General features: G+C 48.3%; 1 protein-coding gene across 1 annotated transcript in view; it reads right to left on the reverse strand.

The window, feature by feature from the left end:
• The window catches only part of Galnt10 (polypeptide N-acetylgalactosaminyltransferase 10), a 236,241-nt gene extending 215,395 nt beyond the window's left edge, over positions 1-20,846 (reverse strand). The window contains exon 1 of the mRNA XM_048782909.1: positions 20,809-20,846. The gene's annotated coding sequence lies outside the window, so the exon portion shown is untranslated. The remainder of the gene's footprint in view (positions 1-20,808) is intronic.
• Positions 20,847-20,852: the final 6 nt, after the last annotated feature.

The following is a 20,852-nucleotide window of genomic DNA, read 5'->3' on the forward strand; positions in this document are numbered from 1 at the left end:
TTATTCCCACGGGAGTGAGGGCTGCTGCCTCTGTGACCACAGTCAATGAGACAATGAGACATTCCACAGTGAACCAGCACAGACCACAAACGCCAATTCGTTAAAGAAGAAAAAGGGTTCCTTCTAGAAGACAAGTCACCAGGTTGGTTACTGGGTTAAAATTTTAAATTCCACTTACTTTGTAAGAACCACGTGGTTCTTGCTTTGGTTTGGAGGGCTGTTTTCATCCTCAGAATTCAGATCAAAACTGTTTTTTCTCAACAATGTTTTAGCAAAGAGGGTGTGGGTGGCAGTGGGTAGGGAGGAGTGATTGCCATCAAACAACCTGTGTACATTCCACTTGTTTGAAGAAGCCATATTTCTAAAATGATTGGAAAGGAATGAAGGGTTCTGAGACCTTGCACTGTGCTTGCATGGTTTCAAAAACATCTTCTTTCAGATGAAGAACTCTGGTGGGGAAGGATTGCCAAGCCCATTTTGTAAAGGAGGCTCTCAGAGACCAGAAAGATTTAGCAATTGACTCAAGAATACACAGCACCGGCTTGTATCCCAACTTGCTTTTGCACTTATCTAAGGCAGGCTCCTTGCTCCTCCACAGGGACAGCACTTCAGAGAAAGTTGCCAACTCCTGTTCACCTTCCTAGAACCCAGGTCGGCCACTATCTGGGCCTGCACAGAGGAGGGAACCAGCAGGCATCCCAGGAAGCAGTCAGATTCTCATGGGAATAAAACAGAAACAGGGAACAGCAGACGCTGACGGCACATTGCCAGAATGTTCATCCTGGACACGTTGTTTTCCCCTTCCAATTCTTAATCCACACACTGGGAGAGCAGGTTGCTGTAGTTACCTCTTGCTTCTCTCATCTCAACCCTTTATAACAAACTGAGGCAACGAACTTGAAGACAGCAGAGCAATGTGTGGCCCTGCGAGCTGACGACAGCAATAGCAACCGATGCTTGCCACAAACCAGGAACCGCGCTGAACAAGGTGCACAGTGCAGATGAGGAAACCAAAACCAAACAGGTCCAAGATGCTTATGCAAGGACCTGAAGCAGAGAAGCTGGAAGTTAACCCGATCGGTCTGTCTCTGGGCCCAGGGCCTAACAGCTCTGCCACTCACTAGCCATCCATCTCGCATAAGTCACTTGATTTCCGAAGGCTTCTCTTTGTTCTCTGTGTAATGGTACTGACCCCATAAGGAAGCTCAAAGCCTTACTAATTGGGCAGGAGGATGGTCCACTGTACAATTCCAAGGGATGCTATTCACCAATAGAGATTGTGCTACGCAGCAGTCCTGCCTGCCACGGTGCCTCTTGCAGTGAAAATGTTCAAGTGCTACCATCGTTATTCATTATCGTTGTATGACAATGTCAATAATCGGGGTCAAGAACCAAGGGGAAAGCTGCCCATCTGTGAAGGCAGGTGTCGGCTCTCCCGAGAGCTTCCCTTGCGATTCCTCCTTTCCCAGACCTCCCTCAAGCCATCTACCATGGAATACCTTGGCTCCTAGGGCCAATTTTGGGGCATTTCTTACTTTCCTACCAGATATAAGTTTCTGGAGGAAGATGTCAGTCTGTACCTTAGATCCCTTCCATGTGCCATTTAGTGTCACGCACACAATAGTGGTTTTAAAATGTCCCCAAATTCTCTCACTCCTCCCTTCAAGAGGTAGAGTCTAATTCTCTTCTTGCACAAGGGCTGAACTTCATGCCTCACTCCTAACTAACAGAAGAAAGCATCAAGGATGATGGCTGAGTCCAGATTAGGTCATGGAAGGAACTGTGCTTTCCGTTTGTGCCCACCTGCTCTTATTGGTGAGCTCCCTCTTCCCTGTTTCATGGATCACTTGCTCTGGGAAAGCAAGCTGTCATGCTGCCAGGGCATTCAAGCTTCCTCGTGGAGAAGTCCACGTGCTGAGCAACTGAGTCCTCCCTGAGTCCTCAGACTGCTGGGCCCCAGCTGAGACTCCAGATGCCAGCAGAGTTGGCCAACATCTTGACTGTGACTTCATGAGAGCCGCTGGGCCAGGACCTCCGAGCAAAGCCCAAATTCATGACCCAGAGAAACTGCAATAACAAATGCTTGTTGTGCTAATTCTCCACATTTTGAGATAATTTGTTATGCAGCAATATGTAACTCAAACAGGAAACACATGGTGCTTTACTACTCAAGAGTAAACCTCTACAACAAGAAGGTCGTAATTTAAGGACAGAAAGAGTCATCTGCATACTTGGGACGACAGCTCCCTGTTCTTAAGTAAAAAAAAAGAAATCAAATGGAAGAACTGGGGATGGCCTGGCTTCGTGTATCAAAAATCACAAGGAACAAGAGGTGGAAATGTAGACGGAGACCCTCAAGCTGAGTGAGCCGCGCAACACCCTACTCCCACGAGAGACACCCCAGAAGGGCTCCAGCTCCGTCCCCCGCTCTTCCTTTCCCAGCCCAGGGCCGACCTCCAAGCACACAGCCCTCCTGGAAGCCCCTCCTGGCCTCCTGCTTTTGCACTTGAAGCCTTCCTTTCCCCTTTTGTTCATTCATTTCTAATCACTGAATTTTTAAAAACTTTTTAGTGTGAAATAATCTCAAACTTACAGAAAAGATGCAAGAAGTTCAAGGATTTCCTGTATAGCTTTCATATACGTTTTTCATTCATTCTTCTTCTTCTTCCCTATTTATATCTAATTTTTTTTCTGAACCCAAAAGTTGAAGACATGGTAAAACTTTACTCCTAAATTCTTCATTGTGTATTTCCTAAGAATAATGATATCAAAATCAGGAAACTTAACAACGATACAACACTGCTATCCAATCTAAAGTCCAAATTTTTTGCCAGTTGCTTCAGTAATTTCCTTTAATGCCTAATTTTTTCTTTCCTGGTTCAAGATCCAATCCAAGATGGTCATTCCTGTTTTCATTCATCAAATATGTCACATGCTAAGCACTGTGTAAACAGCAGGGTTCACATAATGGGGGAAGGAAGAGACACAACCACTGTTCTCATATAGCACTCACAGTTTCACAGGAGGACAGATTAATGAAACAATCATGCTCACTGTAAGTTTGCATAATCACAAACTAAGGCATGTTCTTTAAAGAACAGAGCCTCAGGTGGGGTGAGGGCTAGGAAAAGGGGGCTCAGAAAGCTCCCCTCAGGCAGGAACACCTGCACTGAGGTCTGTAAGATGAGGCCGTGTTTCCAAGCACAGTGTGTGTATGTGTGTGTGTGTGTGTGTGTGTGTGTGTGTGTGTACCAAAAGAACATTCCACGCAGTGAGAAGGAAGTGTCCAAAGGCTCTGTTGCAGGACAAGTAGCTTATTTGAGGACAGTGTGGCTGGAGGGCAGACCTGGGGAAGGGGAAGACAATATGCGGTCCCGGAGTGGAGTTTACTCTTTATCCTAGAGCAGGAAGCCCCTCTTGGGTTCCCAGGAGAGCTGTGGCAGAATTTACATTTCCAAAAGATCTGACTGCTGTGTGGAGAAAGGTAATGAGGTCAACCATCCCTCAGCCTCAATCCAAAATCCAAAAAGCTTTTTTTAATAACTCCTTTTTAATAACTCATTTAGTGACAGAGCCTGACCTGAATAGAGATGAGGCTATATAGTCTTTATTTATCTACATAGTGTGAATACATTTTTGCCACAGGGAAAAAAAATGTGTTGACTACTATCGTTACCCCAGCAGGCTACTACACAACAGAGCACATGCACGGGACTAACACCCTGAATCAGACTCCATGCCAGGGTGGGGGACTGAGTCTTGTCCTACCACCACTAAATTCATGGTAAAATCCCTCCCACCAACATGATGGCACTTGGAGGCTAGGGCTTTGGGAAGTACTTAAGACACCAGGGTGGAGCTCTCTGAGTGGGAATAGCACCCTCAGAAGAGATCCTTGTGTGTGCTCTCTCTGCCAGGTGAGGACACAGCAAGGAAAGTAACTATCTGTCAACCAGGAAGTGGGAGGACCCTACTGAGAACCTGACCACCTGATCTCAGCCTTCATAACTGTGAGAAACAATGTTTAAACCTCCCGGTCTCTGTGGAATTGTTCTATCTGCCCAAACTGACTGAGACAGTCAGTTAACAATTTATTACCTCTCAGCTACAAACCCACCTTCATTGCCTGCCACACAAAAATGGTTCTGGACCTTAAGCCTGTTTTCCTTGCCAGCTAATCTGGTGTTCGCAGTGGTCAGGGGAAGACGTGGACAGACACTGCAGGAGGAAGGGCTTTCCACCTGCTCATGTTGTTTGCTGGATAGGCGGTGAGGGTGGCTCCATGGGCGCTAGGTTCTCCATGCCCAGCTCCTCCCATCCCTCCTCTTGCACTGCCAGGCTCCGGCAGCGTGTGGCAGCCAACAGCACCCAGTGCCAGCAGCTCCCACAGCGCCCACTCTTTGGATGGTTTCATAGCAAATGCCTTCTGTGAGGCACCTCACCATGAACCCTATCACCCAGCTTCACTGGTGTGCAATGCAGCAGCTACTCTGCCCTCAGTAAGCACAGCTGTGCCCTCTCACAGGTCAGGACCTCAGCCCAAGGGGCTTCTTCCTTGGGCACTCTCTCTCAGCCCTGTGGGGAGGGATTTCCCCAGGGTTGACCTCAACACAGGGGTGTGGGTGCTCCTTAGGCACTCACCTCAGCCCTATAGGTAGTGGCCACTCCTGTATCTGGTATTCTTATATACTTTAGAGCTCCTTTTACTTCTAATTAGCCAATTTTATTACTCTAATCTCCTGTTATAGTTGGTAATTCCTTAAACTTCCTGTATTCAAATTTCTGTGTACTTTCTCTCCTGATTGAACCCTTACTAACATAGTTCTGAATCCTAAATGTGCCCAACACCAGAGAGATAAGCCTAAGAGATCCCAGACCTGTGATATTGATGGCATCTATGTAGCACTTATTAAGTGCCAGGCACTAGTCCAAGTGCTTTGCATTGTGACCTCACGCGATCCAAGTAACTATCCTATGAAGTAGGGACCATTAAGTGGAGGAAATGAGCAAAGAGATTACGGAATGTTCCCAAAGTCACACAGCTGGTAAAGGGCCAAGTTGAGATTCAAACCAGGCAAACCTGTGGCCTTAAAAGCCCAGGGGTGAAGACAGGGAGGGGCAAGGAGAGAGGTGGCAGGAAGGAAGCCTGTTTGAAAGCTACAGTGTCCTTTACTGTGCCCTCAGGCCACATTCACTCTGACTGCACAGGACCCCTACCTTGGAACTGTGTGCCTAGTGGTCCAGCTGGTCCTCAAGGGCAGAGACCATATCCTTCTGCTTAGCAGAGAGCCAGCATGGGGCACTTTCAGTATTCTGTCAAATACTGATGGATAAATGATAAGCTGAATGAAGAAGTCTAGGCCCAATGAGCCTTCCAGATCAGGTCCTTGGCTTAAGAGTATGGGGCCCTGGAGGCTTGGTTGTCCTGGGAGTCTCTCTGCCTCACCTGACCTGGATGCAAACACCTTACTGTGGCTGACAAAATGACCTCCCAGAGTCTCAACTATTGAACCCCAAGACCCTTGAGAAAGCAAATCTGGAACACCATGGAACACCCCTCACGCTCCCAGGTGCTGGAGGTGGAATCCAGATCATGGGCCTGGCCCCACCTGCATTCCAGATTCTTCTAGTCCTACTCTGGCTATACTTTTTAGGGACCAGCAACACTAAACCTGGAAGCCCTAAATACCCCTTGCAGTTTTCCCCACTAAGGATTTTTGACACTTTTGTCCCCTCTATCTGAAATCCCTTTGCTCCCCACTTCACCCCTACCTTCAGTGCCCGGCTACATCTCTCTCCCCTGAAAAGACTGGGCCAGGATGCCCCTCAGGAAGCCCTCCCTGCCCAGCCATCTGGTTCCCTGGCTCTCTATGGGCTCACATACAGCCCCATACAGCTGGCACCTACAGCTTTCAGGGAGACCTCAGAGTATTCTGGCTTGACTTGTTTGGTATATGGAGCCAACAGTTCGGGTTCAGGGCTCTGCAGGCTAGTCATAGTTCCTTTAGGAACCAGTTGTGTGACCTGGGTGAAACATTTCATCTCCTAGGGCTTAGCACCTCATCTATACAATGGGGATAACTATGGCCTGCATGTTACTGGGTTGCTGTGAGGCCTGAGAATGATAATGTATACAAGGGCTTCAGACTATGCCTGGCAAGAACAGCCAGCAGCAGCTGTCACTATTATAAACATCTTGAGTTCAGAGGCAGCAGATTATACATCTTGGTGACCTTGCTACCTACTCTGGTGTCAGGACCAGCACAGGGCACAGTGGATGAATAAATGAATTTATTCTCCCTCCATCTCAGTAACCTCCAAACTGGTCTCCCTGTCTCCAGTGACCCCTGCATCACCTCAGTTACCTTTCTAAGTCATACGCTGATCATGTCATCCTCTGTTCAAAACCCTCCATCCCTTCCCTGCCTCCTGAAATGCAGCCTCCCCAGCCCAGCAATCAACCCGCACTCATCTTTCCAGCTCCTCTCTGGCAGTCTTTGGGAGTTTCAGTGGCTCTGGCTAACCTACCATTATGGGAACAAGTTCCCCCACTTTCTGCTACCTTAGAGACCCAAATCCTACCGTGTACACAGTGCTGAAGTCTTAACTGTCCTCAGGACCACCTTAAAAGTCATCACTTGCAGAGGTCCTTTCTGACCTCCACCGTGTGATCTGTGACCTCCTCTTGGTACCCGACACACCTGCTGGTCCCTCCTGCAGTGCTGGAGACATGCTGTTCCTCCCGCAGTGCCCAGCCTATGTGATACACCACCGTGGCCCCTTTTAAACTCAGAGTTCCGAGGGCACTGACCACACGGCAGTCCCCCAAATCAACTTAACCGGGACCCAGAACAAAAACAGTTTGTTGAAATCAGTGTAGCTGGAACTCAGAACAGAATGAGAAAAAGTAAAAGTAAATGTAAAAGGTATGCAGTAAAGTAAAAGGTGATGTGTTTATTCCACTGGTCTTCAAGGCTAATGGATGAGTTAAAAAAGAAAAAAAAAAGAAAAAAAGGAGGTTGACCCATTAATCAGAAGCGTGGCTTTGAAGAATACATACGTGCAATGCAATGTGCTGATCCTCCATTGGAAGAAAGGATCTTTTCCATGAGATAGAAAGGAATGGAAGTAGCCAGAAGAGAGTAAGACAATTATCGCTGCCTCTGGTCCCCCAGGCATTGAGGTTTAGGGCAGCATGCCTCCAATCTCCACCTCTGTCTTCACAGGGCCATCTTCCCCCTTTGGGTCTCTCTTCTTATAAGGACCCTGATGAATCACACAGGATTAAGCACCACTCCAGCATGTCTTCATCTAAACTAATTACAATTATAATCACCCTATTTTCAAATGAGGTCACATTCTGAGGGACCTGGGCCTAGGACTTTAACATATCTTCTCTTGGGACATGATTCAACCCATAAAAATCCATTTATCCACTGATGGGTGCTGTGGTGCTGTGGGACAACTGGGCCCTAGTCAGCACCCTTCTCCTTAGGAGACCTGGGCTGGGAGATAGCTCAGGGGGAGAGCACTTGCCCAGCATGTGTGAGGCTCTGGGTTTAAGACCTCTCTGGACTGAAGGGCCACTCAGTTTACTTCCAGCAAGTACCTGCTCCAAAATAAGCAAGCAGGGATCCACATTTCCAGAACCAACGGAAAAATATACAATCCCATAAAGTTATTTGCTTCATATTCTAAAGACTGTCCAAAGGGAGAGAACTCAATGGATCCTCATCCAGAGATAGCACCAATGAAGCCTTGTGGGCCATGGACAAGGGCTACAGCTCTGGCTAACAGTCCTTTGGCCAGAGGCCCTCTGATCTCAACAGGAGAGAGATCAGAGAACAGGGCCCCCTGAGGGTGAGAGGGTGCAACTTCTTCCAGCACCAAGAAGAAAACACAGGACCAGGACGGCAAGAAGTACTACCTGGGTGGGTCCTCAGGCACACAGGCATCATTCATTCATTCATTCAACATACACGGACACCTACTATGTGCCAGCACTGTGGATAACATAGTACTAAGACAAAGGAAGTCCTCCTGAGTCTTTTGTATCTGCTGAAGCAGAGAATAAACAAGTAAATAAAATGCAGTGTAACTCCAGACACTGCAAGCTGCTGTGTGTATAATTCACAGTTAGATATGTTGCAGAACGGTTGGGGAAGACATATTTAGAATGCAGGTTCAAGGAAGGCATCCTTGAGGAGATGAGACTGGAGCTGAGGCCTTGAAGTGATGGGGAAGCAGTCATGCAACAATCTTTGGGAAGAACACTCCAGGCTGGACCCTGTGCAAAAGTCCTGAGGGAAGACACACATGACGTGCATGAAGGCCAACATGGCTGGAGTGTGAAGAAAGAGCCGGAGAAGGGAAGAGAACGGGTCTGGAAAGGAGGCGGGGTCAGACAAGGCAAGACTTTGGTATGTACTGTCATCAAAGCAGTGGCAAGCCACTGAAGAGTTTCAGAAAAGGGACAGGAACTTCTGATTTATACTTGCAAATGTGCTCTCTGGATGTGTATAAAGAATGGACTGTGATTTCAGGGAGGAAGTGGGGAGAAGAGCCAGAGACTGTGGCAGGAATCCAGGTGAGACACCACGGGCCAGTGGGACTATTTCAGAGACGGAGTCGATACAGCGGCTCTGCCAGACGCAGTGGAAAACTCAGGAACGCACCGAGTGTCAAGAACTGGCAGAACCATTGCAACTCACCTCCCAACCAGCACAAGGGGCACATGAGAAAACTGAGGCACTGTGGGTCGGGGCACTGCCTAAGGTCACACAAGAACTTCAGGCAGCTCCCATCTAAGTTTCAGCCTCCTCCATCAGGAAGAGACCAGAACAGCCATTGACAATCAACCAGTCTGCCTAATCCAGCCTGCTGTGTGCTTTTGCAAATAAAGTTTTATTGGAACACAGTATGTTCATCCACCTGTCTAGGGCCACATTGCTCTACAACAGCAGAGTTGGGTATTTGCAGTAGAGACCATATTGTTCACAGAGCCTAAATTATTCCCTGGATGAAAATAGCACAAAAGACACACTTGCCAGGTTTAGGAATGGAAGTTCTAGAGACAGGGGAAGCCTAGGCTCACATGGCAGCTCTTTGGGGGGTCCCCTGCCTCCACCGGAGCCTTACCCAAAGGGCTGTCCTGCTGAGAGAGCTCTTTTCAAGTACTTGCCTCTGCCTGGGGAGATGGTAAAGCACAGCACTGCGGCACCCATGCCATTACAATTGTACAAATTAAGTTCTATAAACATTTTCAAGAGACAGAGATTAATTCTGACTGGAAAGATCAGGGAGGGCTTTCTGGGAAAGGAAAGATTTGAGAGGAGCCTGAAAAACTGAGCAGAAGGCACTTTAGAAATCCTTTAAGTTACCCTGAGCCATGGTAGATTACCTAGGACCCAGCTGAGCTAAAGGAAGTGAGCTCCCCATCACTGTGGGTGTTCGAGCCAAAGATGGCTGCCCATTTGGCAGGGATAAGATTGAGGGAGACTGGACAAGATGAAAGGTATAATCCCTTGAAGTTGTGGGGGTGGCAGGCCTATGGCTTCTGTGGTCACATCTTCCATCTTATTTGCTGAGATAGACCCAAACAGCATAGACAAGTGGGGGCGGGGAGGTGAAGGAGAGGCAGAGACACACAGAGGGAGAGGAGAGGGCCCAGAACAGGAGAGGTGTTGAGGCAAACTCCCACCCGAAGGCAGGGAGAAGCCACACAAGCCATGGAGGGAGGAAATCCACACCCGGGCTTTGTGCCCCTCAACTACTGTAGAGAAAAAAAGAGCAACCTGACAATTAGGGTTGAAACCAATCAAATGCCCCTTTAACATCTCTGGCTCGGCACCTGGCAGCCTTCTTAATGTGCCCCGTTGTTCCCTGGCAGGACTTTGGCAGTGCAGCCCTCAGCTGCCTCTTCGGCTGCCAGGGCAGAGTGGAGAGCAGCAGGATCCAGGCTGGGGAACGAGGGATGGGGAAGCACTCCCCAAGCCCATGGGGTGACTCTACTGGGGCACTTTGTCCCAACAAGCAGAAGGGCCCACCCCAGTGGGAAGACCACTCACCTGGTGCCACAGTGTCTGACACTGCTTCATGGAAGGAAGGGGTGGCAGAAGAGTTATGGGTCAGCAAAGTGCTCAAAGGCCAGGAGGGTATAATCCCACCTTATAGCCTGGGAAACAGAGGCCAAGAGAGGTTAAAGAACTTGGCCACAGGAGTCAATCCAACATGGTGGCTAAGAGCGCATGTCTGAGAGTCAGAGATCTGAGTGGGAGTCCCACCGCTTGCTTGTTTCTTGCGTAGGCCCGGGAAGTTACTTGAGTTTCCTGAGCCTTAGTTTTGCACCTGTAAAAAGACAACAATCAGAGCACCCACCTCCTGGAGTCACAGGGCTGACGAAATGAGAGGGGCACAGTACATGGCAGGCAGTATGAGCTCACGAAGTAAGTGATCACTGCAGTTGCTGCTGAGGAGCCAACCCAAAGTCCAGGACTCCCATACCCAGCTATGCCTCACATCCATGCCCACTGCAGGACAGGGAGACTCCTGGGACCTCTCAGGGAAGGTTCCTGGACATTGGCTAGAGTTGCAGCTCCCACACTCTGGCTGAAGGCCCTGTACTCAGAGACACAAATGACTGTGTGCATCGGAACTGCCCTCACACAGGCACTGTTTTCCAGAAATGTCCTGGATGTCAAGGGAACACACAGCATGAGCCATTTCATCTGGGAAAGCACCCTTACTTTGAAGGATCCTAATACTCTTCCAGTCATAGGCATCCATATTCTGGAGTCTCCTGACATGCCAGAAAGCACAAGGAAGAAAACAAAGTAGGCTCTGCATCCACATCACTCCTGGCAAATCCACAGCAGCCCCAGACACAGCTGGAATAAGCTTTATTACCGAGGGCGGACCTTAAATTCAGATGCCTAAGGCAGGCACCATGGTACACACCTATAATTCCAGCAACTGGGGAGGATGAGACAGGAGGATCACAAGTTCGAAGCCAGCTTCAGCAATTTAGTGTGACCCTGTCTCAAAATTAAATGAAAAAAAAAAAAAAATACTGGGATGTAGCTTAGTGGTAGAGCACTTCTGCATTCAATTCCCAGGACCATGAGGAGAGTGGGGGGTGGGAATCAGGTGCCTGGAGACAGAAAGAAGCAAAATAAATGGTTTCTTGGGCCATGATAGAGAAGGAACCATCTGAATATAAACTTAAGTGAGGAAGTTCAAGAGCCCAAGGATAATGTATTTTATATTTGCAAGTAATCTTTATTTTCTTTCTGAAAAGTTCATTGGTCTTAGAGAGAGGGGGCTTAGTCTCAACATACTGGTTCTGTGACTAGTTGTGTCATTTATGCTCTTTGAACCTTAGTCTCCACATCTATAGAGTAGAGACCATAGGCTCTGCCTTGCCTCCTCTAGAAGACAAGAGGGCCAAAAGAAGCTTGCAGACTGTGAAGCAGGGCTCCACACTCAAGTCTCCCGAGGCCAGCCTAGGTATGTGAAAGGGGGGAACACCCAGGTGTGAGACCACAAGGGTGTCGGGGGCTCTGGCCAACTGCAGAGCTGGGCCAATCTAGAGCGGGCAACTATTTCCCAGACCCAGCAGATTCTTATGATAGTGGAACCTGGGTCTAGCTGTAGACTGTTTTATTTTGCATATCCCCCACCCCAAATAAGAATTTTTTCCCTAAAAATATGAAATATTTCAATATTTGGGTAGTGGCAAAAGTAAAGATATCAGCCATCTCTGGACCAACACTGGCTGAACCATTCAAGATGTATCTCTGGGATACATACAAACCAGTATAAGGTTTTTTTTTTTTTTTTAATATAAAGGCCAAATAAATCAATAAAAACAAAAACAAAAACCATTAGGCTTTATTATCAATAAAATAACCAGGAATCCAAACCACAGACTCTGGTTTTCTAAAAACAGAATCGTTAACTTTTTGCTAAAGTTGGGTGCCAAATTTAGAAACTGGTTATTTCACAAATAGACACAGACACACATACACATTTTAACTGTCAGCCACTAACTCTGATCAATACTCAGGAGGAAACATGCAAAAAATAACAGTTTTCAGTTGAGAACATACAATGTGCTTCAGCAGCAGGAAGTCATTTTCTCACACACGCCCCTGCCAGATGTTTCCAACCTGTTCCCTGAAGAATACCCCTTCCTCCAGAAGCTCTTGCTGTTCCTGGTGCTCAGCAGCGGCTCTCAGACTCAGAGGCTGACATTTGTGACTCACAGGGGAGACCCACACACACAACCCTGCAGAATTGGGCTCTTGGGAGACTGCCCGCATGTGGCTCCCAGGCGGCACGTGGGGACCAGCTGTAATCCCTGCCCTGGCACTACTGCCCAGGCATGTGGCTAAAGCAGAGCTTTTCAGAGCCAGCGAGAGCCGAGACCCAGGTTTATGAGGTCCTTAGCGATGATCTCGTCCCAGGGAGGGGGGCTGACTTGTGGCCTGATGAGACTGCATGATCTCACACAGTCAGCAGCTGCTGGAGGTGGCAGAAGGAAGCCTCTGGGCCGGGATGGAGTCTTTCCCACCACCTCCTAGCTCTGAAGCCCTGGATATGTCACTTCACCTCTTCACACCTCCTTCATTTCATCTTTGATTTAATAATCACCAGGACACTACAAAGTAGTGGAAACTGTGCTCATTGTAGGTGAAGGAACCTGAAGCCCCAGAGTCCTAGCATAGAGCTAGCGACTGGCAGAGCTGGGCATGGGTCTCAATGCCACGCTCTCCCTTCTGCTCTCACCAGCTCCAGGGAGAAGTTCACAGGGTTCTGTAATGCCACCTCTTGCCAGGAGGCCCCTACCTCAGCCCCTCATCTGCTAACAGGTGCCTCGCACTTGCCCCCACGGCAGAAAGGCAGAGCCCTGTACCCCAGAAGGGCATCAGAAGAAATCTTAAGCTCTGGAGTCCCAGCCAGGCCACACAGCCCACAGCAGAGGGATTCCAAAGTGCTCCGCCCAGTCTGGATGCCAGACTCAGTCTGACCTGCTGGCATCTAATACATGCCACCACTAATAGGCACCGCAGAGCTCCCCTGCACGTGCTGATTGGCAACAAAGGAAGCTGCAGATAAAGGTGCTTCCCACTAATAGAGGCAGCACTCCCAAAGCACTCCTGGGGACAGTGTGGAGGGCCCCTGGGGAACAAGAGGTCTGTCTCCTGGGACATGAGCAGAAAGAAGAGCATTCTCTGTTGGACCCTCAACCAAATTTGTTAACTATGTGATCCTTGGCCCATAACAGGGTTTGTTAAGTGTGTGATCCAGACCAGCCCAATCATGTTGCTTGATGTGGGCTCTGGATTCTCCATCCTTAACAGGCTCCCTGGGGATTCTGAAGCACCCTGAAGCTCAAGAAGAACAAGTCCTTAAAGGGAAGCTCCTTGCCCTCTGCCAGCAGTTATTTAGTACCAACCACATCACGACTTCCTCCCTCTCTCCGACTTTCAGGTAACATGTTGGCAAACAAGAGTGACCAAGGCGGAGGTCAGTTCCTGTCTTCAGGAAGCAAAGGTTAAAAATAATTACTGTGCTACATGACAGGTTTATATGAAGGGCTTTGGCCACCAGAGAGAACAGTTACCGAGGCTGCCCAGGAGGGACGCATCAGGGCTGGCAAAGGGCAGCAGGGAGGAAGGGCATTAGGGGTCTACTTGGAGGGGCCTCTGAACTAAGTAGGGAGACCGAGAAAACTGAGGCTCAGAAGAACTAAGGCCAGCTAGAGCGAGGGACTTCATGGAGGCAGCAGGCTGTGAGCTGAATCTAGAGGATGCCGAGGTTTGGGGTCCTCTCCTAGGGCAGGAAGCAGAAAGTGCCCCCAACGACTGGTTCAGGTACCAAAGAGTCAGGAGCAGGGTAGAAAGAGAAGCCTCTGCAGGCATGGTCTCCTCCCTGTCTGCGAGGCACGCACCTGGCTCCCTCTGCTTCTGAACCCTGAGCCTTGCCAAGCACTTAACCTCAGAGAGTTCACCTTCTAGATACAGTACACAGCCCTCCCTGTCCCAGCCACAGGGAAGCCAAGAAGAGTCCTCCCTATAAGCCAGACACAGCAGCCCTGCAGCCTGGCTCACACAGCTCTTGTTCCTACCAAGTGTCACGCTCTGGGTTTCGCCCACAGCGACTCATTTATCCTCAAAAGAAACCCCAAAGAGTTAAGATGGTTCCCATTTTACAGACTGAGAACTTCAGACAGAGGTCAAGTGACATGCTCCGGAAACAGGCAGTGTAGCTCCAAAGCTGAGCCCTACACACTGCCACATCCTATCTCCAACTAACTGGGGGGGGAGGGTAAGTTGCTTTGCCAGTGGGGCCTCAGGAGGCCTGGAGCAAAGTGACTCATGCCACTGAAGAGGGTCAGTCTTAGGGCAACAGCCTCTGCCCTCTGCTCAGACATCCGAACTCCCTTAGCAGTCTTGAGGAGTGGGTGGAGGGGAGGGGGTGAGGGACAGGTCCCTTGTCCTATCAGATATGGAGGAACAGAGTGATTAAGGACTTGTGCTGGGCCTGAGACTCAAGGTGCGAAGCCAGCCCCCCAGTGCTGTGCATAAACCACCTGAATCTCCGCGATCTCTGCTCCCTCATTTTTTCCTGTTTCCAACTATGGGTATTAACAAGATGGGAGGGTCACAAGCTCTGCAGAGTAAGTGCTGAGTGAGTGGGAATCGCTAGTATTACTACTAGCATCTTCACCTCCTCGCCATCCACGGCCAGATCATTCTTTGTATTTACATCATTTTACGCTGGGGCTTTCCTCACCAGGAAGGCCAAAGGAGAGATGGCACTGGGAGCTCAGAATGCCCTAGGAACCTAAAGGGAGAGAAGGCGGGCCTGCTTCTTCCCCTTCCCTCTCCTATCAGCACTCAGCAGAGGGCAGCAAACAAGAACCACAGCAAGATAAGAAGAGGAGCGAGACACATGGAGAGAAGGCGACACATGCGTAAACACACACCCACCCACCGCAGCCGGGGAATTGTTTAGCTTCCTCCGGCTTCCACAGCATGAACACTCCACCTCCTCCAGCTAAGAAGGCCAAGCAGAAAAAAGTCAAAGCTGAAGACACAGAAGTTCTTTTTTTAGCTTGAGAGAAATTTTCAATGAATTTTCTTTCCGTGTGTATGGGGAAGGCAGCTCCGCGTGGGGAAAGGCAGGCAGTGGCCGAACCTCTAAGATCACCTGTTCTTAGTCGCCACCCTTGTGTCAGCAAGCTCCAGCACCACAGGGCTCACACAGCGGGCATCTCAGCCCAGGGGTGGCAGAGCAGGTTCGGGGATCAACAATGAGTCCAGGGTGGCAAACAGGTTTTCTGTTACCAAGTCTGATTCCCAGGGAGTGACTACTCCAAAGTAGACATCCACTCCCTCTTCTAGAGAGTCTTCCTCCTCCTCCCCACAGAGCCCCCAGAGTCTCCTCTAGAGAGTCTCTGTCCATGATCTGGGTGGCCTGCCCCACTCCAACTCAAGGTGTGCTGAGTCAACCAACACAGCCCTTCCTCCAGACAGGTGGATGTGAGTGGTTCTATGCACACTAGATCCACACTGGCCCAACAAGACCCAAGAAGATCTTGCTAGAGCTTAAAGGAAAGACATTTTTTCTCTCTTCTATAGAAGCAACCAGAGGAGACAGACTCTGTCCTCTAGGATCTAAGTATGGATATGAAATTGGAAAGAGCTGCTATCACATTTTGCTACCACAGGGGCTCAGACAAAGCTAACATACAGAGAAAGTCAAAATCAAGAGACATGAAAGAAAAGGAGCCAAGCTCTGACAATACACAATATCGCACCGTGCCTGAACTCCATGGCAGTCACAGGAACCCGTCTATCCTCTAACTTACTTGAGTCAGCCTGCTTAATTAATTCTGTTACTTGCAACTCATACCGAATCTGAGCTGGCTCTTAGGCTCAGTTAGCTCCGTGTACCATCAATAGCAGTAATAGCACCACATGCCTCGCACACGTTTAATTCCTCTACTACCCTGCTGGATCCCTGTGCTGCCTTAAAGTTTAATCCATTTTACTTACTTTAAAGTATAAAACATTTGGGAAGTAACTTTACAAAAAATGGATCTGCAAAGAAGCCAGGTAAGTTCCAGCAGATAATTGGTCTCATTAAGTACTGGCCTTCAAAACTTGGCATGATAATCTTGGCTCATGAGGGAAATAAGGATAGAAAAGGTTCAGATATTGGAATGGGGAGGGAAGAAAATCTTCATGGTGAGCTCCAGCGAGAACTCAGAGCGCTGTGTTCTGGGGGCATTGTTTACATGGTTTCTGTTCTGGGAACTTGTTTACATGGTTTCTCTTCTTCTGGGCCTTGGTTTTCATACATATAAAATGAGGGGTTGCACTAATGACCTCTGAAGCCCCCTGCCTGCTCTAACACGTTTCAATTGTCCAGCAAACACATCCTGACTGCCCTCCGAGGGCAATACCTCATGCTATGTGCCAGAAGATTTCATTTCCAGGGCACAAGGCCAAGCCAGGATGTATCTCTTGTCCACAGGAGCTCAGACATGTGTGGGCTACATCCTTTCCCCACTCCAGGGGCATGAGAATAGTGGGCTCAGGAGAAGCAAGACTCTTATGCAAGTCCTTCCTTTACTTGCTCTGACACATTCACGAGCGGCAGAGGGTCAGATATATGCAAAATACAGAAGCCACTGCACACACCATCGGGAGCATTTAGCTGCTGCGGGACATGCTTCTAACTGCCAAGTTTGCCTAGAGGTGTTTTATACCGAGATGAGACCCTGACGCCATCTCTGTAAAGAGCTGACTGCAGACAAGATACAATTAGGAAGCTGGATGGTTATCTTTTAAATGGGCCTTTGCTTTTTCTGTCTTTATTCCTTTATCTGTTATCATGTCACTGGAGCCCACAGATTAAAGACATCTTTGGATGACAACCCGTGAGAAGCCTTCAGAATATGAACAAATCCTTAAGTTGAAGCCTCATCATTTCCAAACCCATAGAACCCCAGGTTGTTAGAATTAGAAAATCCTTAACAAAGTATCTGTTCCTTACATCACAAGTGAATTTCAATGTCATTAACTCCACTTAAGTGGCAGTGTTAAACAGTCGGAGACCAAGTCTGGGTTTCCTGGGAAAAAAAAGATTGATTAGCAATGTCTGCCCTGGCCATGGAAGGAGAAGCACCATTATGATACATACGCATTTGTCTTTCCCCCTTCAGAGTCTAAACTCACTTCACAAATAAGGAATCCAAGGCCCAGAGAGGTTAAACCATTTTTCTGAGGTTACACAGTGGGTTTAGGGCAGAAGAGGGAATCAGAAACCAGGCCTCTCTTCCCAGGCCTTCCTCAGCTCCCAGGAGAGGAAGAATGCAGGAGGTAGATTAGCTCTGGTAAATCAACAGCCCTTCCCTAGTGGCATCAAATTTCACCTGGGCAAGCAGACAGAGAAGTGATTAGCAACCTAGAGGACACCAGCCCCTCTGTGGAAAATTAAAGAAATCATTCCAAGCTACATTTCCACGGTCCTTAACTTTCTGATGGGCAAGGTTTTGCTACTAGAAAGACTGAACAAAACAGGGGAAGAAAGTATTGATTTCTGGATGTTCTAAGAATAAAGTTCAGCTCTGACACAGTAAGAAAAACTCCTGATACTTGAAAATTAAAGTTATTGGTATTCCATGATCCCACCAATTTCTATTCCACAGATGCTGTTATCCAATGAAGTCATTTCTCACCAGGGATTAGGGCTCAAAAGAGGGGAGGGACTGCATCAAATTTCCTAACACAGTTTTTTAATAACCAGTTCCCCAGCCTGGAATCCGAAACAGACTCTAGAATTAAACCAAGATGTTAGGCAGACTGGGGCCAGGAAGAAGAAGGACCCCCAAATTAAAAGAAAGATGGCATCGAGACTGGGTTTTCTTGCTGGGTTTTGTAGCTTTCCAAGACACCAACTGTCTGACCAAAAGAGTGCTGAAATCCTAGAAGCATTATGTATCCCTATAAATCAGATGCCCTACACAGCATGAGCTAGTGTGGCAATTATGTAGACTTACATTCTAGCAGATGACAAATGCTCTTAATTTGAAACAATTCTACAATCCAGTGGTGAAATCAAGAAGTTAGAGGATAGTTTACTCTCAAAGAAACTTCCCTCAAACCCACAAGGAACCTATTTTTCATTTGGATAAAATCCGTCAGACTTCCCTCTAGAGCCTCTGCAGCTGTTTCGACCAGAAAGATCAACGAAGTGCTCTGGGATGGTTCTCCACAATTATAAGAGTGACAGGCTGAGCTCAGAACTGGTCAGGCCTGTCGAAAAAGCTCTGTGTGCTCAAGATGCCAGATTCCCCCCAGACAGCAGCCTAATGTGTTACGTGCATGTTCCAGGACACTGGGATGAGGGCAGGAACAGCACTGCTGGGAGAAGTCGGCTTCTTCCCCCAAGGCCAGCTGACATTCTAACAGGGGACTGGGGGCCAAGCCCAGAGCTCTGCATCTGCGGGAGAATGAAACAAAAAGGGCTGTGTGGAAATTTGGCAGGGTGTTCCTGAAAGGCAGCAGATGAATGCTGAATCCTGGAGCACCTAGAGAACTTATGATGGGGGAAACAGCTCCCTTCTGCTGCTTACTGGAAGCAAAGAAATGTTCTTCAAAGCAAGGACAATCAACTGGCAAACCCCTCCCACACATACCAAACCCCTTCACCACCTCCTCCTCCTCCTCTTCAGGCTAGTCCAGGGAAAAAGAAATGAACAAGTAATGGATCTGCCCAGATGAGCCTATCTGCTTTTTTTCAGTTAGGGACTCCAAGCAGCATCCAGCTGTTGCTCCCCTCTTCCTCCACCCAAAAGGTTGCCTTACTCCATCAACAGCCTCTTGCACAAGTGAGTAATTTACTTTGAAAGCTCAGGCCAAACTGGCAGTTAACCTTGACCTTCTCTCTACACATCTGGGTGTGTAGGAAATGAAAATCAGGACAACTCTGGCATCTTCAGCAAATGAAATATAAGGGCTTTCTCCAGGCAGAGACAGAATGTCAAGATCTATTTTACAAGTGGCTACAGCTCTTCCAAAGGAGAGTCTGCACTTGAGCAGGACACTCCCCCTTGGCCTAGACTTCTGTCCATAGGGAGCTCCCAGAAGTAAGGAATGTTACAAGGGGCTTCTATCTTGGGAAAAGGAAAAGAAGTGACCCACTGTCCTCCTCACTGATTCACTGATTGTATCACAGAATGCTGGTACTGGACCAACGATCGCATTTTACAGATGAAGAAGATAAGGCTCAGAGAGGGAGACTGATAGCAAGTTAATGGTAGAGCTGAGGCTAGAACCTTGGCCTCCTGGCCCTGATGCTGGTACAGGTAGGGACAGAGGAAGGAGATTTCATGAAAGAAAAACTCATACAGATGCAGAATTTAAGAGACAGAGGTCCAAATTGGCTAACAGGGTTTGAATCATATTTTAGGAAAAGAATTAGGCCCTTAGTTTCTAAACAGTAACATCTACCAGAAAAATCAACCAGACCCTCTGGGATGGTTTGCAACAATTACCAGAGTGACAGACTGAACTTAAGTTGATGAGCCCTGTAGCACAGAGTCCTCTGTGCTCAAGATGCCAGAATGCCCAGAAAGCAGCCTGATACTGGGAAGAGAAAGGAGAACCATCAACCTCAAAAAGTCATCCTCTTCCCTGGAGGGCAGCCAACAATCAGTCAAGACTGACCCTGATGCACAGCTTACCACTTCCCATGGGATCAGAGAAATTCCATAAGAAAATCTGAGAAGTCCCACTGTATGAAAGAGTTGAAGCATGAATATGCTTGCCAGGAGCTGGTAGGGTTAGGGTGATGTGACAGAGCTTCTCTATCAGGAAGCTGCTAGTCTCAATGTATGTACTCATGCACACAGCACACACATACAAGCACACACACACAAACACACAGGAAGGTACATGGGTGAGCTCAAAAGAAGCAGAAATTAAGATTCCAGTTTTGGTTGCAAGAAACACCACATCTAATTAGTTCAGAAGAGACATGGTCAGCATCTGGAGTTCTAATCTCAGGGCAATGGGCATCAATAGCCTCTGGGATATTTTGGAGGTCCTTCCACCACAGAATCCATCTTTTATACTCCCAGAGGGTCAAAGGTGGAAAGTTCCTTAAGGACCAGGAACTCACTCCCATGACCAGGGAGCATAGCATGATCTTTGCACCCCCCCAAAATGTACAGGACCTGAAAAATTAATAGGTTGAGAGGGAGACAAACAAATGAGGAGAGTCAGGAGGCCCAGGTGTCCCTGTGCAGATGGCACAATAAGAAGGGATGAATCTGAGTAGAAACACCAGGATCAGCAGGTGGCGGTGGGGGATGAGGTGAGAGAGAAGAGATTTGGACATCTTATAGAAGGACCAGCATCTCCATCCTCATCTGCAGAAGGAATCATCCTGGGATACAGGGATGCAGGTAGGCTACTCTAAGAAAAAGAATGCTGGAAAAAGGTCAAGGAATAGCGGACAGCGACAGAAAGGAGGGGGCAAGTATAACAAACTGAGCCTGCACTAAGTACAAAGGGTCCTAGGCTCTAGTTCTGGCTCTGTCTCTGACAGGAGTGAGACCTTGGACAAATCCCTGTCCCAGGAGCCTCAAATTTCCCAATCTGAGAAATGGGAAGAGTAGAGTGTTCGGCGCTGCCTTTGGGGAGACAGACAGGAGAATGTGGAGGAAGGAACCTTAGGCTAGAAGTGAATTTAGGGAGAAGGTGCTCCCAACCCGATGGCCACGGTGCCACTCACCTGTCCTGCGGCTGGGGCCACCGCTGCCCCAGAACCCCCGGGGG

Source organism: Marmota marmota, unplaced genomic scaffold, assembly GCF_001458135.2.
Source record: "Marmota marmota marmota unplaced genomic scaffold, marMar, whole genome shotgun sequence".
Taxonomy (NCBI): domain Eukaryota; kingdom Metazoa; phylum Chordata; class Mammalia; order Rodentia; family Sciuridae; genus Marmota; species Marmota marmota.